The following is a 20,084-nucleotide window of genomic DNA, read 5'->3' as shown; positions in this document are numbered from 1 at the left end:
AATTTTGCATAAAAATTAAATATAACTAAATATTTAACACAAGTAAAAAAATGTGATTTTTTATTTTATTTTAAAAAATATCCCATCGAAGTAAAACAAAATATTAAAATAAATAAACATCGGTCGTAATAACAATTTATTATATTCTATTACATCAAAATAGATATATGTGAGTAGTGTTCTAATTGCTGTGACATATCATTTTAAACAAACTGTTTGGATATACTTGAGAACAGTAGTGTGCTTGATTTTGAACAAAAGTGTCTAACATTGAAAAGGAAGTCGGGAAAATAATATATACCCACAATCTTCTGCTATACCATGAATGGGTTGGCATTTATAAATACAGCACATATATATTCATAACTTGTCATAATAAAATAGAGATTTTTCAGGTCTACATAATTGCTGTAACTTCAATAAGCACATTATCAAAGGAAGCATGCATTACATAAGCATATATATAAACTTAAATATTACTTACATAATTATAAATATACAACCTCAAAAGTTTTCATATTAAAGTAAAAATATCTACAAATTCTGAGAACACCAGTTAACTTATCACATTATCAATCGAAACAAACTCTTTATGTTAAGATTTGTAGCATTTATAAAGTATTTTTCAACCTTCGATTATTCCAAAACCCTACCGTCTATTGATAAAAATCCTGCATATAATAGACTAAAAGAGAAGATGGAATAATTTACTCTGTGTCCTCTATTTCGATGGCCAACTTATTATGCGAGATATACTATTCTGAATAAAATATATATCAAGGGGACTCTCTCATGAAATAACTTCGCTTCTTATTGACATAATAAAGTTCTATTTAAACTAGTAATAGAGATTCTATATTCCACCTAGAATGAATGAATCACATACATACCTGAAAGAGACTAAAAGACTAAAAACTTTCATGAGCTGGGTTGTTTTTGCCACATTGTGCAATATTAGGTTTGCATCTATCATTAAATGGAATATGTCATGGTATAACATTTAAATGTAATATTATAGTGACGTCATAGTTGTATTCTGACTTAATGTAAGATATTATTTTATGTTCTTGTTTAGAACTTTTCCATCTATATTATTTTAGTAACATAGCATAATTCTTAACTTTTACACACAACTTCAATTATTATAATTTAAACTTCATTCAGCTCAAATTTTTAGCAGGAAAAATCCTGTTCAATAAAAAAACTACATAAACAATAAATCTTTTTGATTCCTCATGGACTGATATTATAAGTTTCCCGACTGTAATGTCAACTTTGTTAGCTGCTAAAGTACAACTTTTCATACCTGACTATCTATTTTTTCTTCCACTGCTCTTAGATAAAAACTTGTGAGCAAACATGTGCAAAATTTATTAGATTCTTTTTGTTAATATGTATGGTAAAACTGCTAAGAAAAAACTGCTGACCTTTCCGAATTTTGCTAAGAAATACTTTTTATCTGCAGGTGCTGAGTTGAGTTGGGTTTGAGTGTACAAACTCAAAATCATAGAAACATTTTTAACGCATCACTTGATGAGAATTCTTATTTAATTACAAAACTTTTTTCCAAGTCATTAAAACGTAACATTAAACGTCAATTGATCTTCTCCAATAATTCACTTACAAACTCTGAATGAGTGTAATGGAAGTTGGAGTGGTTTTAGTGGCCTCTGTGAAGGTAAATTGAATATAATTTAGTTTTTGAAGTATAAGAATATAAGGTCTTAATGTAGCGCTATTCGTTTTTACTCGTAGGTGTAAATCAATTAATTATAAAAATCGCAAATTTACTTCATTATAAATTTTATTAAGTTGAAAATGATTAATTAATTCATTATGACAGCAAAAGGCTCTTGAAAATTAACCCCAGTAATAAGCTAAAAAATGAAAAAAAAATGAAAAAGAAATTATATGACAAATTTAAGTAAAATATGAATACATACGAGCTGTAGATGTTTTGTTATCATCGTCATGATCGTTATCACCTCTCGATATCTGACCATTGTTAGCGAAAACATTAACCCAAACATTTGGTAAAGATTTCAAAGCATTCATGACGGAGTCTGGTAAGCCCACTACATTTCCGTAACCATCTGTAACAGTTGGTAGATAATATGCACTACTTAAAGCGATTACCGCGGTGAAAATTAAAACCATCGATAGTTTCATTTTTATAGAATAAAAGTGTAATCGCTTAAAACGAACTTATATACAAAATTTTCTTACAATATGTACTGATTATATCAGAGTACTTACTTAGAAGATTATATCAGAGTTCTTTATATTTGATTAATAATGCATTGTTAGGTGTAATGCGATATTTAAACAAGTGACAATGTTAAGTTCTACACTACTGCCAATTTAATTGAAACCGTCTATAATGTTTGTTTAACTGTTTTCATTATATTATTTTCTAGTTTTAATTAATTAACAAAGAAGTATTCGATCCACATAATGTATATGATGAGTTAAGTGTTGAGCAGAGGTTGGGTGTGTGGAGATAATAGTGTTATTAGTATTATCTTGACATACTCTGCAGATTACTAATTCTTAAATTTATTTATATTGCTTCAGGAAATTCTGAGCCAGAGTACATTATTGAAAACAAGAAGAAATGTTTTTTCTACTTTGAAGACAATGGTTATTATTTTAAATAGATATTTCTCATATTTTAAGTATGCTATTCCAAATGTAGAACTTCTGACAGAATACACAGAAGTAAATCAGAGGTATCTAGAATAATGTCTTTTTATTTCTTCAGAGCACTGAGCCATAGGACGGCATGAGGATAGACTTAGCCTAACCTGTGGTATCTCCTGCAATGCGTGTCTACCAGCTCTCGAAGGACACCAGAGCATCTAATGTGTCTATGTTCAGGTTTGGCCAGAACAAGGCTTAAGTTACTGGGAGCCCCCTTCTTCAACACACTCGACGAAATCTCTAGCATTAGCATTGGCCAGATTCTTGCCTTTATAAATGCCTTTGGCTAGTTCTAACTTCTTCTCTATACTACCCACTATTACGGGGTTTTGTTGATTCAAAACGGCTTTTTAGCTCGTTCCTCCCTCCACCGCAACTTACAATCTAATTAACTAAATATGGTATTACTCCAAATTGTCGGATAAGTTTAATAATAAAGAGTTTGAAAGAAAATAATAATTTTACTATTATTTAAATTAAAGATAAGCTTATTACATTTTTTAATAAATTTAATTTGAAATTCTATTTATCATTATTTATTAGATTGAAAATAATAAAAAGAACCAAAATATTCACCAATAGCCAACACGTAAATACTTTATGAAGTCAACATATTGCTGGCGTCTACAGATAATTGCACACCATCGATTAGACAATTTGCGCTCAGGTCACCCCCACCCTCGAACGTAATAACTTCATTAATTTTTGTCACTTAATTTACGAGTTACCAGTTTAATATTTTGACACTTGAATTCCGTTGCATTACTATGTGTGTTAATTGTCCAAATTTAATTGGTGTTAGATTGTAAAATCAAATTGTGGAGGTGGGAAATAAATAGTTGCTTCAAATACAGTGGAGATAAAATAGATTACGAATCATATAAATTTTTAAAGCTTAATGGATTTTATATTACGTCGAGTAGAAAACGAAAATAAATGATTCGATTGGTATTAAAATACTACTTTACTACTGCTGTCAAGAAGTTTTTATAAGACCTTCTTCGAATTTAATTAAATTTTTACGGGAAAACATATAGAATTTAAACTGCGTACACTCGTAAAAAAAATTTTTTTTGATTGAAAAATAGTAGGCAAATAAATGAAACTTATATTGGAAAGTAAATGTGCTATTAATGTCGGTGTAAAGTCGGTGAATAAAAAATAAGCTAGCGCTTTTATCAGCTGTTTTTTGAAATTCGCTTGAATGAATCTATACGCTTTCACAATAAAACTCAAAGTTTTTCTAGAATTTCACAACATAATTTACTAAATTAATTAAATTATTTAAATTGAATTAAATGAAATTAAATGAAATGAAATTAAATCAAGTTAAATCAAATCAAATTATATTAAAAAAAATTAAATCAAATTATATAAAATTAAATGAAATTAAAAAAATTAAATAAAATTAACTAAAATAAAATTAAATTTAATTTAATTTAATTAAGTTAAAATAAATTAAAATAAATTGAGTTCAAATCATATTATTATTGACACCTTAATTTAGAATAAATAGTACCAAAGATGCAATAAAAATAATTAGTATGAATAATTTAATAATATTCCTAGAAACTTTTGTACGAACTTTTATTGTGTTCCACTGTAAAAGTATTTAATTTTATGTCACACCTGTCAATTCGGAAATTGCAAAGCAGTTGAAAACGGAATAAAAAAGATAAGAAAAATGAAATGTATTTGTAAATTGACGCAGGAATAAGAATAACCTGTAGAATCAATAAAAAAGTGTTTTCCAGTACAGCTATTAAGCTAGGATCGCTGTGGCGTAGTAGACGGAATATAATGAATGACCACAGGATATTTGCAAAGAATATTTTAAAATTTATTTTGTGTGTTATTAACACACACATATTTTATTAATATTTGTAAAATTTAGACTGGAAATATGTCTGAACTCATAATCCGAGTACATAAGACTCATTTGGATTAACTACAAAAATACAAATAGTTTTGACATCTCTAATATATCCGAACTTAGATTAGACATTAAAAACTCATTTTCCTGATTCTGTAAAATACTAAGTTAAACATCCATACTTTTCATCTGCTAGTTTCCTATAATTATCTGAAAACGGCTGCCATAATGTTGGTTTTGAATAAAAATTTTTGCGTAAAACCTTGTCTCGACAAAAGCGAATGAGGTCTTGAACCAAGAGATATGTTAAAATTATAAATACCTTTAATTTATACAGTTTAGCTTAAAAGAGTTTCTCTATGGATAGCAAAATAGATAATTCTTTTAATAATAATAATGTTATTTTTAAGAACATATCATTTTACTTAAATATATTATTATATGTATTGTCTTATTTAATTCTCAATGTTTTCTTTTATATGATTTTGAGCAAAAGAAGTGGAAAATATGAAATTTTTCTTTCCCATAAAGTAATTCTACTTCTGCTACTAATAATAATAATAATATTTAAGAATAATAAATTTACATATATTTGGTATACTTAAGCGCACCGTACATATCATAAGATTTTATGACATATTATGAGATGAGCAGTACTCTACGCTAAACCTCAACCTCATAGTCTTAAACTATGAATGTTGTAATATTATTCTCTACCGGTAGGTTAGCTTTTAGCATAATTCGGGTTTAAGTAAATTATATCTATAATATTCATCTCTACTTTTAGTCACTATCATATATGCGGATATTTCGGGTGCTAGTTTTTAGATGCCGAAGTATTTTGATCAACTTATAAGTATTTTCTCAGTTTACTAATTGACACTTGTGCTTATTGTTTTAATTGACTGACAGCTTATAAGTAAAATACACGCTGTATTATACCTAAGAGCCAATTTCGCTATCTGCTAATAGAGAGTACAAAACGCATTGAAAAGCTCGTTTTGAAGATTTATTATTATAAATGTCGGCGGTTTTACGATTTTCCATGAACCCCAATTTGACAACAGACTTTGTCAAATTTTTTAACTACGCTATATGTCGATATACCTTACTTCTTGAGATATCGAGGTTGAAAGTTGTAAGTATTATACATTAAATGCACGAGCAAAAACTACACACACGATCTATTTCTAACTAGTGTCCGATTTACTATTCCAGTGCAACATTTGATAGTCGATTTTTTATACTTATAGTCATTAATATAATTATTTAATATAGCAATATATAATATAGCAATATATATTATACTATGATTAATAATAATATATAATAACATAAAAATAATATATAATAATATATAATGATATAATAATAATATAATATGTAGTTATTGTTTTTTATTCTCTTGTTTTTTTTATCTAAAATAGGAACAAATGGTAAATTTGTTCTTGATCCATTTATCAATCATTCCAATATTCAGAATTACGGTTTCTATTGCTATTCATCAATTTATACTTACCTTGTGTTTTAACTGATCATTACTAAGACCAACCAGTGTTGGTAATAATCATCAACTGATAGTTATTTTGCCGACATTTTGTTGCCACCTTTTTTTTTTGTTACAATAAGCATCTAAACACAACTTTTCTTAAGTTTGCTTTTCTTTTAAATGAAATGTACGAGTAATTATACCTGCCAATAACACTTACATCAATCTTTGAACTCGTTAAGATGACCTTTGATATTCAAGCCTATATATTAGTGAATTCAACACGGAATATATATATAAATATTAATATAATATTTAATGTGTTATCTCCTGTTATTAAAATTTTACATTATATTTAAGCATAAAAAGAATATTTAATATTCTTTCTGTAGCAATGCAAGTGCGACAAAATTAGGATTGTAGCATAACCCGGAGATAATTTTATTACGATTAATTTAAATATGCAATATTTTATTGATAATATAAAATCCCTTGCATTCGATTTCGGTTCCGCCCCTGTACACTCTAATTTTGAATTTTCTTTGTCGTATAGTAGTTAAATTGTAAAAAGTACACTTATTACATGGTCAATCCACGAAGAATTAGAAGCTAAAAAAGTAATGGGAATTGAGAAAGAATAAAAAACTTAATCAATCCAAAAAAAAACTTGATTTGTGTAAGTAATTTTACACCTGAATTGCATTAATCGATTCTGTCACAAACGTTTAAGATTTAAAATATATTTTTACCTTTACAAAATAGAACACATACAAACATAATAAATATTAAATGCAAATATCTTTTTAAAATTCATTTATTAAAAACGCATTATATTTTAATTATTATTTTTTACATATGATTAAACGGCAATTAAAACAGCTAAGTACGAGTACTTATTTATTTTTTTGAAGGTGAACCCAAAACGACAACCACCGAAGCAACCACCAACACACTTCACAAGACAACAAACAGTTCATTCAGTTCGGCAACATGTTGCCAAACTAAAATGTATACAAGCAGTTCCCAATTGCTTGCACATAGAAGAAAATTGTTACAAAGGCAGCAATGTATACAAGCAGCAATCTTTGTATACACACATGTTGCGCTCAGTACATAAACGACCCACAGCAACATTTTTTCATTCATAAATTTCGTTTGTGTGGCTAAGTCAGGCAACATCTTACCACCTTTCATAACAGCAACAAAATGCTCCAATGCTCCAGTGCTCCAATGCGTGGCACGCATCAGAATATATTTTTCCTGCCAAACGCATGCTCTGCAAATACAAGCAGCAAAGGACCTATTCGTTGGATACAAACGACTCAATTCGGTGTATTGCAAAATTTTTAACTTTCGTATATAAAAAGCAGTAACGTTAAACTTTTATCCTGAGTTGTACGTACATCGTCAGCCTGTTGCGTTCGCCTGAATAGCATCAGTTTTTAACCTTTTGTTCCGCAATCAACACGGCAAACCAAGTTTTCAAACATAACCGCTACAAATTATTTTAGTCCAGCGTATCCCAGCATTGGCGTTTTTGGCAATTGTACGAGATTGAATTTATTTGCTGATAACAGAATCTGTTAATTTCATCGTGAAATTGTTAAATTGTGAAAACGTGGAATTGTAGAGTCCTAAATCTAGGCTAATATAAATCTAACTTTTTTGGAGTTATCTATTGTGCTCAAAGGTGAATACTTAAACGAGATTTGTGTTAACTTATCGTGTGCGCAATAAAATTAGTAGGCAATTGAGTTTAATTGCATTCCAAAGTATTCCCGTAAAGATTATAAAAATTTCACTGTTTTAGCCATAAAAATTTTATCTAAAACCTTAAATTGTGCGAAGTGATTTATTACTGATTTGTAAGGTGAAAAATTGAATTTGAATTTGGAAATTAAAAACCTAAGCCGCACTTAAAAACAGTTTTGTGCAACAATTATTTTTGGATAAATTTCTGAGTCAACGAAGTGAACAAGTCAACAGGAAGGTAAGTGGGAATTGGTGTTAAATAATTTTAAACACAATTTTAGATAATTAAAAAATACTGAAATTCCTATTAGTTTATACAAGTTTAAATATTAATATATCAAAAAAAAAATATGTTGATTATATTTCAAAATGAATATATTTTAATGCGATTTTAATGCAACAACTGAAAATTTATTTGACTACATTTATTTAATGCGAAATTATTACAAGAGCCCTTCACGAAAAAATAATTACAACAGAAATATATAACAAATTAACTAAATAAAATGTTTTTTTTTATTTTTCGAAAAAAAAAAATTATAACAAAATTAGATAACAAATGAAATTAACAAAAACCAGAATCAATAAATATTTTATTCGAAATATTTACAAGAACACTTCAACAAAAAATAAAAATAAAATATATATAAATATATAAAATATATAAAAACTATAACAATTTTAAATAATAAATAAAACTAACAAAAACTTGAAAAAAAAATTATTTTATGCAAAATAATCACAATAACAATTCTCGAAAAAATAAATATAGCAAAAATATATAACAAATTGACTAAATAAAATTATTTTGTTAAAATTAATTTCTTAAAATTTCTTATTAAAATTATAATGATATTAAATAATTAATGAAAATAACAAAAATTTAATGAATTTAAATGAATTTGAAAAAAAATTAAATTAAATTAAAATTAAAAGTTTAAAATTTATTAAAAAATAAAATTATTGCAATAGTTAAGACTTATTTGAATGTCTAAGTAAATATATGATTTTTTCGTGAATTTTATCATAATAATTATAACAATATAAGATTAAAAATAATAAAAATGAGGTTGTAATATAAGAAATTTAAAAAAAAAAATAATAATTAACAATTCGAATTCAAATAACAAAATATATTTTTTATAAATTTATCCTAAGTAATACATAAGCCAATAAATAAATATTAAAAATAAATATTAAAAAAATAACATAATTTAATAATAATGTTAATAAATATAATTATAATATTTTTTATAATATTGTAACTTTAATAAATTAATAATTAATTATTTGAAAATAATAATAAATACGATCAAGATTTAATAGTTCCAAGAATAACATCTATAAAGTATTCAGAAAATTTAGATATAATATAAAAAAATAATGTATGATAATAATAATGTGTTTTTTTGATATTGTGATAAAATATTACATAAAAAAATAGTAGACTTTTATAGTTGACTAAAAGATAAACAATAACAAGGTCTGATTACTTGCTTATAAAGCAGAGTTTTATTTATTACATTTAACTTTGCCCGTGTTAATGGTTTGAGAACGTTCAGAGCTATATTACAAGCCAGCTTTTTGACCCTTATATTATCTAGCCAATTGTATCTTCTATCAAAAATAAGACTTAAGTATTTTATATTATCGTACCATTCTAAAAATATAAAATAGTTAATTAAGTTATAAGTTAAATAATTTTAAAAAATTAAAATATTCGTGTAATTTTTAATGTAGAAATACTGCAACGATTTCAATCGCAAAACACTTAAAGTTAAAGCAAGTACATAAATCCACTAGCTGTGACTTTGTTTCATGAAACTGAAGATTTTCGAAGATTGAAAACATTATAAAACATTATCCATTCTGTATAATATAGAGTGAATTATATTTTTATTTCTAAGAAGTAGTAAATTTTATTTTAACTAAAATATTTATTAGCTATAATTTTTGAACATCTTTTCCATAGAATTTATAGGATCTATGGAAAAAAATTATGTCATTTTTTGAATTTTTTTCATGGTTTTTGAAAAGCTAGTTTTGAAGAACGCTTTTTATTGATCGGAATAAGTAATAATCTGATGAAGCACAATTTGGTGAGTAAGGAGCATAGATGTAAAAATGTATTCAGCAGGCATAAAGTACCTTTATTTTAGTTCAAATTTCATAAAATTTACTTATTATTTACGCAAATAAATATATTTCAAATGAAATATTCAATAAAAAATAAATAAAGATTTTTAACATAATCTTACACCTACCCAAAATGTTAAAGCTCTTTAAACACTACTTCACTAAATTTTCAGACTAATTTAAAGCAGTTAATAAAAAATTTAAAATTAAAATTAAAAAAAAAAATATATATATACTTATATATATAATAATAAAATAATTATATAAAAATAATTACATTCAAAAAACACATAATAAATATTTATAAAAATTAATTAAATAAATCCATTGACAAATAATTTCAAAAAAATTATAACATAAAACATACAATGCATAATGCTACTATTAATATAATGAACTTATATTAGTATTAATATCATTTTATTAATAATAATGTAATGAATTTATATGACATTATACTTTTTAAATAGGTTAAATACATTTATGGTTATTGCATTTTGCTGCAATTAAAATTACATTTAAATAATTTTTATTAAAGAAAAGTAATTATGGGCAATTTTATTATTATGTTAATAAAATGTCTATGTTCTTTTTTTCATAATATTGAATTTTTTAATTAAATGAAACTAGTATTTGTACAACAAACTATAATTGTGCAAATATATTTATATTTGTTATTAACAGTTAATAAGTTTTGATTATTTGTTATTTGTGTTAGATCCTAAAAATATGTAAAGCACTTTTTACAACTCTAAAAAAATCCATGAAGGTCATTTTGTCCAATTTTATGGCCTGTGTTGTTGGTTAATTTAGACAATATCAAAAAAATGGCCGCTTTCATAACGACGGTGCTGTTTTACATCAATCCAACCAAAACTTTATTTGTTGGAGGTTAACCAATTTCCATTTACTATAGATATATAAGGTATTCTTATACATTGATTTATTGTTAGACCATTATTCCCGAAATTAATTACTGCACTATACTTCCTATACTATGCTCTTATATATCTTCTTGTATTTATACAAGGAAAGGCGGAGGTGAAGATAATGCCATACCAAATGATTGCCTTGAAAATTACCCAAATATCATAAAAATTTAAAATGAGCAATTCAAACTAAAATTATTGCTTTGATTGCTCGTACCAGATTATAGTATATAAATTATAGTATTGTGTAGATAGAAATTCCCTAAAATAAAATATACGACAACTAAGTGGCCATTACTTCGTGTTTTCACAATATCTAAGTTATATCATTTTCTACTTTAAATCTTTTATTAATCAAAATATTAATTAAATTACATATAAAATTAAAAGTGTGTTCTACAAATCAGAAAACTAAATTTTAACATGTATTTCAGTAATAAAATTGATGATTTATCAGTAAAATTTGATATTTTGATATTTGATATAAATCTAAAAACTTTGAAGTGCTACTTTAAAAAATTTAAATAATTTTTCAAATACCATTAACTTTTTGTTTGTACTAGAATGGAGTTGAAAATATTATAAAATACAAACTTATGTGATATATAATATTGAATTGCTTATTAATTAGGCATGTAAATTTATTCATATAATCTCGTTTCAATCGTGTTTAATGTGAGATTATATCGCATTAATTTCCTGACATTACAGAGAAGTAGATTTTAGTCACGCACCGTATTTTCGTTGTTAAAATAATTTAAAAAAAATTAAATCTTTGTTTTGAAGTGCCGAAAGCAATTGATTTATGTAAATTTATATAATTGATCAAATCATTTCATTTGTACAAATTCTATGAAGTTGACCCAAATAGTATTGAAATATACAATATATAATACACACTCCAGGGTGATTTCTTTTGACATTTCCATGAATTTTGAAAAACATTTTAAGTTTCTCATGTTTTATGTTAAACGCGTTTAAATAATATTCAATATATTTTAATTTATTTATGTAAGTAAAAATGTTTTACAAGTATAATACTGGATTATCCATTTTCTGATAACGAAAGTAAAAGAATTTCAACTCATTTGTGTTTAAGATCTTGATAAAATCTGGTAAATAACATCATTCAAATGCTCTTTAGGAAACATCATTCAATACTAAATCCTCTTGAAGAAATTTTTGATAAGTCTTTAGTAAATGACTTGACCATAGCTTGAAAAAAGTTAATTTGTAAGGTATTGGGAATTTGAGAATTGTTCACTTAAACCAGATCCTCAAAGAAGTCGTTTATTTCTTCACGAAAAGAATTCTAGTGCTATTAAATCGCATGATTTGTATGTTATTGTGAATTGGTGACTCATATATCTCATGAAAATATCATGCATATATGGATGATATATAGTGACCTTATAGATTTTACAGAAACGGATGCATCAATATTTTATTATGAAATTTCTTAATAGAAGATTTGAAACTGAAGATTAAATCAATACGGTGTCAACGCTAGATATGTGTTTTATTTTATTTTTTAGTAGGTTCACAACATCATATAACTACCGTAAGACTCTCTGACCTACCAAACTCATATTTATGGATAATAATTGATAAAAAGATACACGGCAGTCAGATTATGAAAATTCATCAATTTTACAAAATATTCGCCTTTTTTTGAAAAATTTAAACACATTTGGGTGAAAAAATTCAGATAGTTTACAAAACTTTCATCTCCCTTAAAGAATTAGAGAGAGCATTTAGAAGAAGTAAAGAACTTAGAGCGTTGTACTTGAGAACTTTATGTCTAGGTCTTGAGAGCGCAGATTTAAAGCATAGAAAATGTTCCATAGTGCCATCTTTCTTCAAACTTTGTGATGAAGCATTGTTAGTGAGGTCAAAACGAATCAGGACTTATAGAATCTCACATAGAATCTCAGGAAAATCTATTCCTTTCCACTGATTCATTATAATCATTATAAGATCAATTTGGTATGCTTACAACCATCATGATTTTACTATTTATTGCTTGATTGAGATCACATCTAAATATGTTAAAATATGAGCTCTGTAGTATCACAAAACTAAGGAAAAACTATGCGGTTTTCAAAAGGATGCTAAACAAAATTCAATTAATAAATGTTTAAAACTTTCAAATATGATTTAGAATTTTATCTATAAAAGTTAGGCAAACGGATATTATTTTACCAAATATTTATCAGAAATTTATGTATTTTCCAAAATGGGTAAATCAATATGAAACATTTTATAAGAAAAGTTTCGAAAATTTGCTTAATAAATCCACTAAATATAAAATATTTCTTTCAAAGTTTCTTTCGCATAATAATTTTAACAATTTTAAGTTAAATCAAGTTAAATAATTGTTAACTTACAACTCAATATTAAATGTTATAGTAAAATTTTAACTGAAAACTTTTGCGTATAAATTTCGGTCCTGCCTCGCTGTTGGCTATGGTAAAATAATTTCGCAAAACTTTAAATATTATAAGAATTCACAATTTCCTTTTCATATTTAAAATTACTGTCAATATTAAAATCATTAGACTGTTAAAGGATTTGATTGGTCTGTTAAGAAGTTCAGACATTTCCATTCCTATAAAGTGTCATTAAATGCCATAAATGGTCATTAACTTCAATCAAAGTACTTACCTGTCTTTGAACTAAACAAAATGTGACACTAAATCGTTTAAAATATATTAAAATGTAAATTACGATTTGATTAATAAATAAATTTAGATATTTTCAGTTACCTTTAATAACTTTACAATCATTGAATCATTGAATTCCAATCTTTCCAAAGCGATTAAGAAATTTATTTGAAATTTTAATAAAAGCCTGGCACTTGCAGTCCAAACAAATTATGTACTAGTATATACGGACTATAAACTGATTAAAAAATTCGATTATTTCCTAAGACCACTGATAATGAGTACTTGGCAATACTCGAAACAGCGTTGTATGGTCAGACAAATTTCAATAAATTAAATAAATTTTTGTGTTTGTCCTTTCTTTGCTATTTGAACCCGTCTAATTTTTAAATAGTTTCTTTTCGTCATAAAGACTATATTAAGGTCTTGTATAAATTATTTTAAATTAAATAAATTATGTTTTACTTTGTAATTGTCAAAGAAATTGAAATTAAATGTATTGATTTATAACTCCCTGTTATGCTATATAGTATCTTAATGCGATAATAAATTTCTCGACAGTGATATTAAATGAGAGTTAAGAAAACTTTTAAGAAACTTTAGTTAGTGTAATAGATTATATTTCATGTTATGAACTTGAAATATGTAAATTTAGTATGGTTTCATAATACAAGAAAACAACAGACCAACTTCTTACCGTCCGATGCAGTCGTGCTGAGCTGCATTTGTACCTACATGTTGCATGTTCAAGAATTTTGCCTTTTCGTGATATAAATGTGTAAAACTTTAAATTTATATGCATCCATAAAATGTAAAATATTAAATGAATATTATAGAGAAAATAACACAATATATTGAATGGTTTAACTAAGTATGTAGCAACAAAAAAAAAAGAATTATCGGCAAGAAAAAATTTACCTTAAAAGAATTTACTTTTGATTGTTTACATAAAACAGTTACGTGTCTGTTGAACGCTGCATTGCAAGATTTCAAATAAATTGATATAATACTATTTTACAATGTGTTATTCATATCTGTCATAAGTCAAATAAAAGTACGACAATACTATAGCTTCAGTTTAAGACTTCTGTTTTCGATATGAATTACTCAAAAAGCACTAAACGTGTTAAAAGTATGAAAACATGCTTCAAAACTTATCATGATTTTTCGTATCAAAATTTCATCAGAGCTATGCCTTATTTTTGTTTGGTGTATATGTCAACAAACAAAATTATCGCATATGTGTCAGCGGAAATCTAGAAGTAACTTTCGAAAGGTGTAAAGGACCCAAAAAATAACAAGGATCTAACACAAACCGTCCATTCTAATTGCTGCAGCCATATATGCAACACTTCTTTTGGCATTAAATTGGGAATAGGTATGTATGTGAGAGATATGTGGTTTCAATAGAATGATATCAATTGCTCTGTTTGTCTCTATAAGAAAAGTTATAAATGTGACTACTATTCACTTAAAAGTTGCACCCACAAATTTCAATATTTTAAAAGTGGTGAGTTTAAAATATTAGACAAAGTATGAACTTTTAAAATAAACTCCATGCCAACAATAATCTGTAGAATCGTCATATATTGGCAGGACCACCTACATGCATTGAAAATAGAATGCAAGGAAAAATGAAAGCCATTTATTGTGAGAGGTAGTGATATTGAAAATAGTATATAAATTGTAGCTCAAACAACATAGATGTACTGATGATGAAGAATGGGTCAATTAAGATAGCACATAGCGTAAAGTAATTTACGGGTATATACTCGTATAAAAAGACAGTGCTTTTGTACAGGTTTAGACAATATGATTTACAATTGAAAGGTAGAATATAATAATAATGCTTTTATGGAGAATCCTTACCATTATAAAATTATACATTTAAAATAAACCACTGTGTAAAAATGACTGTATAAGGAAATAAATCATCTACGAAAAGCACACATTCATGTACTTGTGAAAAATTATTGGAAGGGATAAAAATGGGAAAATCTATTATACCCGCCATTTTTGCAAGATATCACATTACCACTTGTTCGTATCAATAATTAATACTTTGAAGAAGCAGCGGTTCAACAATTTTGTTCATAAAAAACCTTTTATTATTATTAATTATTGCAATGTATGCTCGCATGTATAAAGGAGGATAAGAAAGAAGAACTACAATGCAGTTTGAATAGGTAGAGGTAATTAATTTTGACAGTAGAAACCCAAATCGTTAGAATGTATTAACAGAGAAGGTAAAGAAATATATGCTTTTAATATATGGGATTTGGTAAAAGATATATACTTGAGGTGAGTAGCGGTAGAGCTCGAATGCCCCAAGAATGATTAATAATGACAATATATTTGATTTCTGAACTTATCACTAAAGGTGATTGATTTTAAAATAGAAACAATTTGTACACATTTTAATACATATATTATATTACAAGCAAATATATGTATGTGCTTCCAGGATCCAAAAATTAATCTATTTATTGTTTCCGTTTTTATTAACCAAAATCCTTATGAACCTGTAATAAAAAGTAGTCGAATGATTATTTTAATTTTTTTTATTGCGTTTAAGATATTTCCTTCATTTAAGGACAACATTTTTCATATTAGCTTTGATATATTTAAATTGTAGACATTTAAATTTAAAGTATCTCGTTATAGTCTTGTTTTATATAATACGCTACTTAAAAGCATCGGCGTATGTAATCGCCCTTGGAAACCTTCACACCGGAGTTGAAAAATCTCTTTTATGAAATAAAAAAATTTAGAATCATTTTAAATCAGGTTTTATATTAAATACTTTTCGCGTTGAAAGTGAGTTCTACTTATGCAACCTATGAGCTATGCCTTCACTTTACACGTGAGCTACAATGGAATCGTTTGGCGTTACGTATACGCACTGTGGAACCTTTTTTCGTAAGAGTCAAAGCAGCTGCTGCAAATTTCTTTCGAAAAATTGTTTATAGTTATTGTTGCAGAAGCATTTGAGGACCAATATTATTTCGGAAATAATAGACATATTTATAGTGTTGTTTAATATGAAATTCTTTGAAAATTTTATTTGATAATCTTTTGGTTTAAAGAATTTTCCCAATAGAAAGTGTTATATACAAAAAGACAATAATAATTTCTACTAAATGCTAATATGTGTCAATTTCAACAAAATGTTTTAATCAAATGATGGCATTTATGTTTTTTAAAACTACTGTGACTTCCAAGGAATGAAAACAAACAGTAAAATAACTTTAATTGTTAAATTCTTTTCATAAATAGATAAATAATTAGATTATATGCATTATAAGGTTGCAAGAATTTTTATTGAAATCTACACATTTATAAAATAAATAAACATTTTCAGCAGTTAAAAATATAATAATATTTTTGATAATGTATTTAAATTTTTTAAAACATTTATTTAATTAAAGTGGTATTTCTAACTATTCCACAAAAGTTAAACTTTTAAAGAGTATTTTCTTTTTAGTGAACTTACGCTTTTACTTTATGGTCTTTACCTGCTTTCACATCAAATAATAATATTTGTATTATAATATATTATTGTATATTTTAAGTAATTAATGTTGTACGCATAATAATTACTTAATGCATATGTATAGTTATTACTTATGTTTTTGTTCAAACTTATTTCGAAATAATTTCGATTTCTTATGGGTATCATTTACGCAAATGTGAAGTCATGTAAAACGCATCCATTAAAAAAGTGAAAATATATACTGTCCGAATTCGTAAATGATGTTAATTGTGTACTACATACTAACACGCATAAGTATATAAATAAATAATATTCAGTAACTTTGTTTATTAGTTTATGGCGTTAAGGTATTTGAACTGCAATCTAATAGGTGTAAATACAAAAATGGCGAATGTAAGAATTAAATAAGTTTCGGCTTATTAATAATACCTGACAGCATTGCAGACGCCTCATAAATATTCAATGATTTAGCTCACTAATGGAAATAACGGCATTATTTATATATTATTTTTGTTGTTTTAAAAAACGAGTAAACTTAATTTGAACTATGTATATACATAGTTAAATTACATAGTATATACATAGTTGACTATATACATAGTCAAACATAAATAATATAAATAATATTAATATTAATATTGCGAATATTAACAGCAATATTCTTAAAATTCAAATACTATAAATATATACACACATATTTAAAAAGCAACAAATTGCCATACTGATCCGTGTTTTATAATTGCAATTACTGATCTATATTCGCAAATATATTAATAAAAATAAAAATAAAATAAAGTATAATTAGCAGATTATTACTTTCCTGATAAAATAAATTACACATGCTTTTGGAATAATATCGTCATTAAATTCGGGTTCTGGAATAATACGGCATTTACAATGGCCTCAAATGGCTCGTTTTGGTCAAAAATCGAAAATGTGAAGCAAATGGCTCATTCTTGCATACAAAATTTCAAGCGCGAATGAGAGCCATTGGATCACATTCTGTATGAATGCGTTCCAACAAGGGTCGAATGTGTTCCAAATGCATAGAAATACATTGAACTTACCCTAAATAAAAGCTTTTCGTGGCATTTTGGCAGTTTGATAAAGACATATTTAAAAAAAAATGGTAAACAAATGTTTGGTGGTTGCATTTCTTTGAAAACAATGCACCTCTCTTTGGAACTTCTACTTCCCAAAAAGTACTTAATAGAAGTTAAAAATATGTTTTCAGTTTATATTGTAAGGTTTGAAGGTATATTTAATCTTCATGCAACATTTTTTTGGCATAAACCAAAAATCAAATCAACAGGCAAGTTGTAAAATCAGCTGTTTTGAACACTTTCAAATTGCTCATTCAAAATGAGCCATTTTCGGGCAGAGTGAACGCCATATAACAATGTATTTAACAACATTAATAATTCGATATCACTGAAAAAGTTGTATATTCCTATTAATAGTTATAATAATAATAATAACATAAAACTTACTATTTATAGTAAGAAAATCATTTTAATTATAATACCAAATACAGCTGTTAGAGGGCATATCTAAATAATAAAGGGCTCGATTAAAATCGAATTTTTGCCTTCCCGGTGAAAAACTAAAGAGATTATTTTGTACTTCTTTATTGATATTTATAGATATATTTTAAAAAATATTTAAAAGACGTTTTCTACACAAACTTATTGTAAAGTTTTTCAATATTTTTCCTTACTTTAATTTTTATTTCATTAGCTGGCATATTTATAAATTATCCGTTGATGCTGTTAGCTGCCACTTTGACTTTTAATTCACATAATTCAAGCTTCTGAACTGATTTTTTTTATAATATTTACAAAAAATAACGGTTCGCTGTAATTCTAGATTAAAGGGTTTCTTTGACTTCCATTATTTTGAATATAAGCTAAAAGTTGCAATGTTTATTTTTATTTATGAACATAGTCGTGATAGCGATTTTTAATAAGATTTCAAATTGCCAGTGGTTATATCGATAGAGTTTTGTTTAGTTAAAAAAGTAAACAAAACTCATATTTATATTCGTTATTTTTTTCTTCTAATTTTCTTGACAATTTCGATAACTAGTATGATATGGCAGAGCATATTATTGTCAGTCCTCAATTTTAATATTTTATTTACCCATCTTCAAATTGTATCACTCCAAAACTTTCTCACTTGCTTCTGTATAATATACAGTTGTCAAGTACGTCTAGACCTAAGCAACTAAGCGTTAAAAAGGTTTAGAAATTTCAAAGAGTATTGAACAAAGTAGACACTAGTCTTCTCTTTTTTATTTTATTGACTACGTATTAATTAAGTCATTTATTTCTTAGTATTGAGTTAAATAATGAAGTTAATTAAAGGTAATCAAATAAAATTGTTGTTCAATTTGTTAAAGATTTTATTCCAGTTAGACCATTCTACCCACTAAGATCAGATAAATTCAATTTATGTTCAAAACCAAAAATTTACAACCTTAAACGTTCTAATTAAAAGGGCTTCCTAATAAAGTAGTTGACAAAGGTTATGTTGATGAGCTACGAAAAAAATATTCCGTGACAAAAAAACATGAAGGTTCTTTAGTTGAATTTGTTAATTATTAAAGTTATTTAAAGAAAATTTTTCCTTTTTGAAAGAATTTAAAAAATTTTGATTAATATAATAAACTAGTTTTATGAAGAACTTTGTAAAGTATATAAACATTTCCACTACAAATTATATTTTATTATATATTAGCAAGCATTTCAAAAACCCTATTACTAGTCCTATATGACCCGCAACCCTTAAAAAAGTTCGAATTTAAAAACAAAAACGACCAACTTTTTTGTTTAACTAAGGAAAATTACATTAAAATGTATACTTAAGGAATTATTCAAATTAGTAGATAGCATAATTCGAGAAAAGGTTAAATTTAAACTTTTCCATGAAACTGAAAAAGGTAAGCCATACAAAATGAAAATGAGAATGAATGAAACCATTTTTTAAGACTCTGCCCTGCAGTAATTATACTACGGCCATAAATGCCTGGTTTGTTCCTGAGCAGAAAAAA

General features: G+C 26.0%; 1 protein-coding gene across 1 annotated transcript in view; it reads left to right on the top strand.

Moving 5' to 3' along the window:
- The first annotated feature begins 7,476 nt into the window (after window positions 1–7,476).
- LOC119685852 (putative uncharacterized protein DDB_G0286901) overlaps window positions 7,477–20,084 on the top strand; it is a 59,896-nt gene continuing 47,288 nt past the window's right edge. The window contains exon 1 of the mRNA XM_038100248.1: window positions 7,477–8,052. The gene's annotated coding sequence lies outside the window, so the exon portion shown is untranslated. The remainder of the gene's footprint in view (window positions 8,053–20,084) is intronic.

This window comes from Teleopsis dalmanni, chromosome 2 (assembly GCF_002237135.1).
Source record: "Teleopsis dalmanni isolate 2A chromosome 2, ASM223713v2, whole genome shotgun sequence".
Lineage (NCBI taxonomy): Eukaryota > Metazoa > Arthropoda > Insecta > Diptera > Diopsidae > Teleopsis > Teleopsis dalmanni.
This window is presented reverse-complemented; position numbering and strand designations above follow the sequence as displayed.